The sequence below is a fragment of the Stenella coeruleoalba genome, assembly GCF_951394435.1.
Source record: "Stenella coeruleoalba genome assembly, chromosome: 16".
Taxonomy (NCBI): domain Eukaryota; kingdom Metazoa; phylum Chordata; class Mammalia; order Artiodactyla; family Delphinidae; genus Stenella; species Stenella coeruleoalba.
In genome coordinates, this window is record NC_137162.1 from 80519966 (window position 1) to 80529695 (window position 9730).

Below are 9730 nucleotides of genomic sequence, written 5' to 3' on the forward strand. Positions count from 1 at the left end.
GCTTCCTGAGGAAAACTGTGGCCTTACCTGCAGAAAGACAGGGTAAAGGCATTGGGGGCAGAAAACCAGAAGCCTAGAATAGATCGTATATGCCAGGGTTGCTAAGAAGTTTAGAGCAGTTAGAGTTTTAAGGTACATTTCTCAGAGGTCAATATTCCATACTAGGTCTAACACCTAGAAAGTTCGTCAGTCACGGGGGTGATGGAATTCTTGGTGGTAGATGAGATCACCTGGGGCAAGACAGGCTACGTAATCTGTGGGATCCAGTGCACAACGAAAAGGCAGAGGCCCTTGTTCACAAATTAGGAATTTCAAGATGGCAAGTGCAGAGCGTCCGTCTAAGGGCGGGGCTCTTCTGAGCACAGGTAACTGCACAGGTTGAATTGCCTATCAAGTGCCCGCAGGGAGGAGATTGAGTGAAAACAAGCCTTAATGATGGAATTCTAGGGAAAACCAGCTGTTAAAGGGAAGGTAAAAGAGAAGCCAGCAGACCCTGAGATGGGGAGGCCAAGGAGATAGAAAACGAGCCAAAGACAAATAGACTGTGGGAAGACAAGAGAAGTCATACTTTTAAACACAAACCACATGAAACCTCTTACTTGTCCTTGTACTTCCAGCATGCTGGCAGAGAATATGCAGCCAACGGATGCATGATGTAATCACCTGTCTAATGTTCTAAAGGCCATCTCATAAAAGGACTCAAAAGCATCCTTGGCATTTTGCATCCAAGAGGTCATCATTGATCTCTTATTGAGTAATAAAAGAGGAACAGCCAGATGCTAGATTGTGCTAATGATGGACGGGAAGGTGAGACAGTGGAGACAGCTCCAAGGACCTGTCTGATGAGCAGGAGGAGAAGGATTGAAAAGAGGGCAGTACCAAAAGGGAGACGCTGAGCTGAGAGACAGGTGGTGGTGGTGGTGGTGGTGGTGGTGATGATGGTGGTGGAGATGGTGGTGGTGGTGATGGTGGTGGTGGTGGTGATGGTGGTGATGGTGGTGGTGATGGTGGTGGTGGTGGTGATGGTGGTGGTGGTGGTGGTGATGGTGGTGGTGGTGGTGGTTATGATGTGGTGGTGGTGGTGGTGGTGATGGTGGTGGTGGTGGTGGTGGTGATGGTGGTGGTGATGGTGGTAATGGTGGTGGTGGTGATGGTGGTGGTGGTGGTGGTGGTGATGGTGGTGGTGGTGGTAGTGATGATGGTGTGTTTTGTGTCTGTTTTGAAGATGGGAGAGACTTACACATATTTGCACACAGAAGAAAAGGAGGCAGTGGTACTAAGTGAAAAGGAGGAAGAGGGGAGAAAGGAAAAGAAGGGAAGAAAGGGAAAGACCAAAGCCTGGAGGAGAACATTCCTACGGGTTTGAATGGCATAGGATTCAGAGCTCTGAGGAAGCTGTTCACTTTGGGGAAAAAGGAAGGTGTATTGAGGAAAAGAAAGTAAGAATGGGGGTGAGTGTGTAGATACATTTTCAGGAATACGCTTACATTTGGGGGCAAGAGACTTGGGGCTCGGAACGGAACATGCTTTTGTGCTCCTTTTACCTTCTGTATGAGGTAGGAGACCAGGTCAGTAGCTGAGGTTAAATACTGAAATTCTTGCCCAGTAATAAAAAGCTGACTTTGATTTCCATAGTTCCTTCCCTGCAGACACTTCAAAGTCCTTTAGTAACTGCTACCCTCAAGGATCCTCTTCTGGTATTTTGATAGACCTTTTCATTGTGGTATTAATTTCTTTTCCAACTAATTATTCCTTTATATCAAAGAAAAACTTGGAAACTTGAAATATTTCTCCCAAGACTTATCCAATATCAAAAAGAGATTTTCTTTCTATAACATTTTATAGGGCAATCATTTCAGAACACATAGAACTTAGAACACAATGTCTGGAAATATAAGACTATTGGAGAAGGCCCCTTGCAATGCTAGTTTCCCTGAAAAAGAATATTCTGTTTGAACTAGAGCTCTGGTGGGGGAAATATTCTGTTAATTTTTCTCCCATAATACAGTGGCTTCGGTTTCTTTCTCGCAGAGGACTATAGCTTAGTCCAAATGGCAGCTCCTCCACAACGGTTTAATACGCACGACAACTAAGTAAAAATCACAGCCTGAGAGGGCTGCCCTGCCAGTGTTTCATACTGAGTCTTTATTGCTCTCGTTACTATTATCTGATTGATGTAATATCTTTCCTTGGCTCAGAAATATTTGCAAGTTGCCAACATAATTAATTTTCATTCGTCAGCACTCCCAATTGCTTAACTGTGTTATTTTATAGACTTAACCACCTTTTAATTTATATATAGATTTAGGTCTGTGTCCTCAACACCTAGAAGGATTTCTGGCTATAATAGGTACTCAGTGAATATTTGTTGAACGAATAAATAAAAATACATGTGTAATATTTTCTATTTCAGTGTATCACATTAACTTGCGTATAGATGATACACGGGATAATTTTCCATTCTGATCCCATTTTTCTTTGCGGAAGTCTATGTCAGTCAGCCTTTTAAAAAACTTTGTCTGGGCTAAGAGGTAGTTACCGCAACTGCTTTGCCCCTTCCAAATCACAAACAGTAGAAGGAAGTTCAACTTGGAAAGGGACTCTTATGTTTGTTACGTCCATTATTGTTTCTCCCAATAACTTTATGAGCTAATTATTATTTCCATCCTATTGGAGGTAGTAACTGAAACCGTAAGAGGTTAAGTTGCCCAAAGTTAGAAAGTGAAAAAGCAAACACCTGATTTTGAGCACAGACTTATTCCCAAACCAGAGCTCTTCCCAAAACTGTTTTGAAAATTATTCGATGACTTATGCTGTGTTCAGAAAGAAAGAACAAACAAGACGTATTTCACCTTTAAAAAAGAAAAGGAGGCCGGGGGTGGGGGTGGGGGGGGTGGGGGGGGGGAGAAACTAATGCCTGCAGTTTTCAGCAGTAATTCCAACCGGGAAAACAAATCTATTTCCAATTTGGGAAAGCAACCAGCTCTCTTAGAGAACTGATATCTTGGCTGGGATCTGAGAAGCTGTAGAAATACAACTCAAAAATTATGAGCAATTGAGAAATCATTTCTAGATACAAAAAAGTCTGAGGCAAACGTCCATTTTTCCTCAGTACAACAAAGGTCACTCCTCTTTGTTCAGGGCTAAGTTCCAGAATTTCTGATCCCTTTAATTTCACCCCCTCATAATGATTCACACAGATTCATCCCCTGCAGGCTCTGAGGAGGTGGAGGGCGTGGGTGGGTAGCTTCATCTTAAGCCCCTGCCCACTCTCTGATCCTTTCTTTCTTTTTCTTGTTTTCTATTTGGCTTTTATTTATAAACCACCAAAACATCTGGCCAATTCACTTAATATCCAGATGTTTTGGTCTAATTTACATCACTATTTTTTTTGTTTTCTTTTTTACTGAATGTATTGACTTTTGGGGTAAATATAGCCTGAGTGAAAGTGCATGAAGTTGCCAGATGATGGAAAATGGGACTAGCTGGTAATCAACAATCAACATCTGCTCCTCATTTCTCTATTTCTTCCTGGCTCAATCAAAAATAATGTGCCTAATCTTTGAAGAAATTTCTAGAGAAGAGAAAAAAAATCATTTGACAATATTTACCTTACCAGTATCGCAACCATAAAGAAGCTAGACACGACCAGAGGCAAAAACAGGATCCCTATCTGGGAAATGGCCTGAGTACATAGATGCACACATTGCACCATGGGATAAGATTAAGACCAGAATTCAGATCCCAAATCCTCAGAAGCATTTGTCACACCATCCCCACCATTCATGTTTCGTTTCCGACTTATCCCAGCATGTTCATGTTAAATTTCTTTTTTTTAATATATAAACTTATTTATTTTATTTATGGCTGTGTTGGGTCTTCGTTGCTGTGTGCAGGCTTTCTCTAGTTGCGGCGAGTGGGGGCTACTCTTCGTTGCGGTGCGCGGGCTTCTCATTGCGGTGGCTTTTCTCGTTGTGGAGCATGGGCTCTAGGCGTGCAGGCTTCAGTAGTTGTGGCGCACGGGCTCAGTAGTTGTGGCTCGTGGGCTCTAGAGCGCAGGCTCAGTAGTTGTGGTGCACGGGCTTAGGTGCTCCGCGGCATGTGGGATCTTCCCAGACTGGGCTCGAACTCATATCCCTTGCATTGACAGGAGGATTCTTAACCACTGCGCCACCAGGGAAGTCCTAGATTTCTTTAAGTATCTTGGTAAAATGCTGTCCTGGAGGAACCATAGACAAATGCCTCTCCCTCCTCTTGGACTGAGAATTGAAGCAACACGTCATCCGTCTGGTGCCATGTTTTAATGAAAGTCCAGTCCTGTGTTATACAGTGGTGTTATTCCTTGACCCCAGAGCCCAGCCCAGGCATACAATATGGCAGCTGGATTGAGTACCGAGGTCTAAACTAAATCGTATTTCACGCCCTTCCACACAATTTAAAGGTGGCAATTAGATTGACATAGGTGTGGCCATTCCTATTGCCCTCAGGGTAATTGATTTCTGGTTGATAGGTCACAAGTCAAAATTCTTTTCCTATACATACAGTGTTATCATTGTAGCTCTCTTCCTAGAATCATGTTTGATGTCACAGAGACACCACAAAAAGTCAAAAAGAGAAAACACATATACATGATTTTACAACTATTTATTAATAGTATAAAACAAAGAACTTTATTTTATCTATTTACTTTTTGTGAACTTTGCATGTCAGTACACCATACAAGCAGAAAAATGCAAAAATTGTACATTGGTCACTTGAATTATCATAATTTAATACACCTGGGTCACTACCACCCAGGTCAAGAAGTATAGTATTACCAGCCCCTCAAAAGACCCCTCCCCATTGTCCACATGGTCTATTCCTCCATTTGTTCACTTCTATTTCATTTTTCTCAGTAATGTTTTATGGTTTATAGTAATGTTTTTATAGTTTTTAAAGGCCTTGCATCTCTTTCTTTTTATTCATTACTAAGCATTTGGTAGTTTTTAATGCTAACGTAAACAGTACCATTTTGTTTCGTTTTTCTCCTTATTGTTGGTATAAGAAAAGCAAATTTTTATATTGAATTTAAGATCTTTGATAAATTCATTTATTAATTCCAATACTTTATCTGTAGATCCTTTGGCTTTTCTTCATAACAATCTTGTCACTGGTGAATAACAAGTTGTCTTTTTTCTTTTTCCCCGCCAGTTCTTATGTCTCTTCTCTTCCTTGTCCTATTTCTCTGGCTAGCTAGAACCTTCAGGAAAAGTTTGAATAGAAGTGGCAATAGTGGGCATCTTTGTGTCTGGGGGAAAGCTTTCAACATTTAACTGCTGAGTAACATGTTTGCTCTGGGACTTTTTAATATACTCTTAGTATCATGGTTAGCCTAGTCTCATTAAAAGACATGGAAAATTTCCCTCTCTCTTCTTGGGGAGGATTTGTATGTAATAGGCATTACTGTTTCTATTTATGTCTGGAAGAATTCACCAGTGAAGTCATCTGGGCGAGCAGTTTTTGTTTTGAGAAGGTTTTTAACTATGAATTTATTTTTTGTGTGTGTCAATTTTGAGAGGTTGTATTTTTCTAAGAATGTGTCCAATTCAACGAAATTGCCAAATACACTAGCATTCGGTTGTTCATTATATCCTCTTATGATTATTTCAGTATCTGTATTATAGGTGGTTTTGCCCTGATATGGTTTAGCTGTGTTTTCTTTATTCTGTTATCTATCTTTTGCCCGGGATTTATTGAATTTTGTTATCCTTTCCAAAAAATCCCACTTTGGCTTGCTAATTCTTTGTATTGTGTGTTTATTTTCTTTTTAAATTCTACCCTTATCTTTATTATTTCCTCCCTTAAACTTCTTTTGTCTTTTTCTAACTTCTCGAGATAGATGACAAATTGTTTGTTTTTAGTATTTCTTCTTTAATAATTTTAAACCATGAGTTTTCCTTGAAATGTGGCTCGAGTTCCATCCTACACGTTTTGTCAAGTAGTAATTTTTTAATCATTTTGTTCAAAATAGTAGGGACTTCCTTGGTGGTCCAGTGGTTAAGACTTCACCTTCCAACGCAGGGGGTGCGGGCTCGATCTCTGGTCAGGGAGCTAAGATCCCACATGCCGCGTGGCCGAAAACACCAAAACATAAAACAGAAGCAATATTGTAACAAATTCAATAAAGACTTTAAAAATGGTCCACATAAGAAAAAATCTTTAAAAAAGTATTATCTAATTTCCAGTGTGATTCCTTATTCTACTAATGTGCTATTTAGGCATTAACGCTTAATTTTCATACATGTGGAGATTTTCTAATTTATTCTACAGAGATCAAAGGACAAACTCTGTAGGACAGTCCATTATAACTTGTTGAGATTGCTTTATGTCTAAACATACAGTTGATTTCGCTACGTGCTCCACGTTAACTTGAAAGGAAGTATATTTTTCAGTTGTTGGGATCAGTGTTCTATATACGTTACAAGGCCAAGTCTGTTCATCACATTGTTCAGAGTTTCTATATCCCTACAGATTTTTGTATGTGCATTCTATCACTTACTGAGAAGTGTTAAAATCTTTTAAAATCTTCCACTATGATTTCAAATTTTCCATTTCTATTTATAGTTCTGTCAATTTTTGCTTTATAGGTTGAGTCTTGTTATTAGGTAGATATGACTGTAAAACTTTTATAACTTCCACGTCATCTCTTTCCCTTTGGTAATACTTCTTTCCTTAAAGCCTGTTATGTCTGATAACTGCACCTTTCCTTTCCTTGGAGTTTGCATAGTTTATCTTTCTCCATCCTTTTACTTTCAACCTCCCTGGTCCTTATATTTAAGATGTGTCTCTTGGGCTTCCCTGGTGGTGCAGTGGTTGAGAGTCCGCCTGCCGATGCAGGGGACGCGGGTTCGTGCGCTGGTCCGGGAAGATCCCACATGCCGCGGAGCGGCGAGGCCCGTGAGCTATGGCCGCTGAGCCTGCGCGTCCGAAGCCTGTGCTTCGCAACAGGAGAGGCCACAGCAGTGAGAGGCCCGCGTACCGCAAAAAAAAAAAAAAGATGTGTTTCTTGTAAGCAGAATGTAATTGTTTTTATCCAGCCTGAGTACTTTTGTTTTTCAATTGAAGCATAAGGTCTGTTTACATTTATCGTAATTACTATTTGTTTCTATTTGTCCCAACATTTTTCTGTCCTTATTTCCTTCTTTCTTACCTATTTTTGGATTAAGTACTTTTATTATATCTATCCCCCATCATCTCATTGTTTTACTACTATCATGGTAATTATCTAGAGATTAGAACATCCCTCCTTGGCTTATTAAATCTAATATAAATCAGTACTTTTCCCACTTCCTGGACAATATAAAGGCCTTAGTATTCTGTAACATCTTTTACCCCATCCCATCTTATATACTATTGTTTTCAAATTCTCCATATATTTTAAACCATATGACATTATTATTGTTGATTTTTATAGCCAATATTCATTTAGATTTACCCACTTATTTACCATTTATATTGTTCTTCATTACTTCCTGCATCTCTAAGCTATCACATAAAATCATTTTCCTCATCCCAGAATTGCTTCCTTTAATGTTTACTTTATTATGGACCAACTGGTGTTGAATTCTCTCAAGTTTTTGTTTATCTGAAAATATGTTATTAGATTAATTTTTGAAGACATTTTCACTGGATATTTTCTTCCAGCACTTTGAAAATACAATTATTTTCTTGGTCAAACAACTGATTGAATGAATAAATACTGAATGAATAAATAACTGAAAACAGTGAAAGGATGGGATTATATACATGACAATGAGTAATCCCATTTGGCCAGAGTATAAGGAATTCAGAGGAGGAAAAGTAGACCAAAAGCATGTGGAGATGTACACAGACACAGGCACACACACACACACATACACACACATGCAAGAAGGTCTCATATCTAATGCATTCATCAATAAATGTTCATTACTTTATTAAATAATTCATATTTGTAATTAGAGTCTTACTATAATAGAATCTAGCAATACAAAATGCATAAAATGTTCCTTTAATTGTTCTGGGGGGCGGTAATAATCTAGTAGAGAAGTATATATTTGCTTATTTAAAAGGTAACTTTATGTTACTTTGAATCTTTCTTAAGGACCTACCACACACTTTAATAACTTTAAGAAAAGTCAATATATATATTCATATAGACCCATATAGTAAATCTACAGACTAAACTAGTATAAATATTCACTTAATTGTGGAAGGAAAAAAGGAAGTAATTCAGTATTTAGCTTGCATGAGACAGTCTGATACTTGGAAAACCAGTAATACGTTTTAAAAGCATGAAGGAACTAAGACAATACGAATGAAATTAAATACGTTTTAGAAATGAAAAATATAATGTGTTTATTTCGTTTTTAATTTTACCATGCTTTTATTTATAACAATAGTTTTTCCAAATGCTTATCTTTGGATAAAGATAAGACAATATGGAAAAAGCTAGAGTATTTCTAAGAATATCTGTGTTCAATAGCTAACTCATACTTGCTCAGATAAACTTTGAATTGGGCAAAAATGTGGGGATACATACCTGACATAGTGTACTTGTTGAGGAGACAAAGAATGAATATTCAGACAGAGTGGAAGAGAGCTAATGAGAAAAGCCCTCGTGGAGGGAATGCATCCAGGGCAGGTCTTTCTGGGAGAGAGGCACGCTGCAGGCCTAGTGGAAGATAAGAGTCTTCCAAATAGAGTGTTTCCATCCCGTTTCCTTTCCACAGGTGACTGGCTGCAAGGGCAGTAATCAGCTGTCTCAAGCATCACACAAGGTCCCTGCATTCTCACTTGCTTAAGACATGAGTCCTTGTCTTGGTTCTCAGTGTATCTCCAACCCTTTGACTCCGTGCTCTAGCTTTTCCAAACCAACGTAGGCCCTTGCTTGTTTGTTTCTCCTTTGGGGCGCTGCTCTAGCGCTGACTGTTGGTATTGTCTCTTGGACACGATTGATTTGGTGTTTGTTCCCTGGCTCCATGTACTGTGGCTGCAGCTAGAGAAATACTCCTGCTTTCCCTCCTACCCACATATGCTTCATGGGGAGATGGGTTGGAGGGTGGGAATATATGTTTACAAAAGACTTCTCCTAACTCCATAGCTTGGATATGGGACAATTAACACCAATTTTATCTTTTGCTTATTTTGTCAGGTCTGTGAAATTAATATCCTTTTTCTGGGCATTGCTATCGAAAAGTATATATGTTGGACTCTTGGAGTCCCACTGTCAAAGATACGAAAACAATTGAATACAAAAAGTCTAGTTAAAAAAAAAAAGGCTTTAGTGAATTTTTATAAGTAAAAATTCATGTCAAGAAGACAGAGCAGTCTTTAAACTAATCCTCTTCTTCTTCTACCCTATATTTAGGTTTTAGTGAGCTCTTTCAAAAATAAAGGCTAAAGACCTGCAAGCCCTACCTCACATTGTTTTAATAGCCTGGATTCTTCTGTTTCCTCTTCTCCATGGTTTTATGGCCCTCTCCAGGCCCATGAATTACATGGTAGTAATAGGCCCTTCCAGAAGAAAGTGACAAAATGAGACAATTGACATCTCCCCCAATCTTACCGCGCTTGGGTTCAATTATTCTCTTCTTTAATGGACCTTTCCCCCAGTCTCCCTTCCCCTCACATAAATCAGATGCTATATGCATTTCCAATTAGCTATAGGACGGTCAGCTTCTGGATCGAGATGAGACAGCAGCAGGAGAGC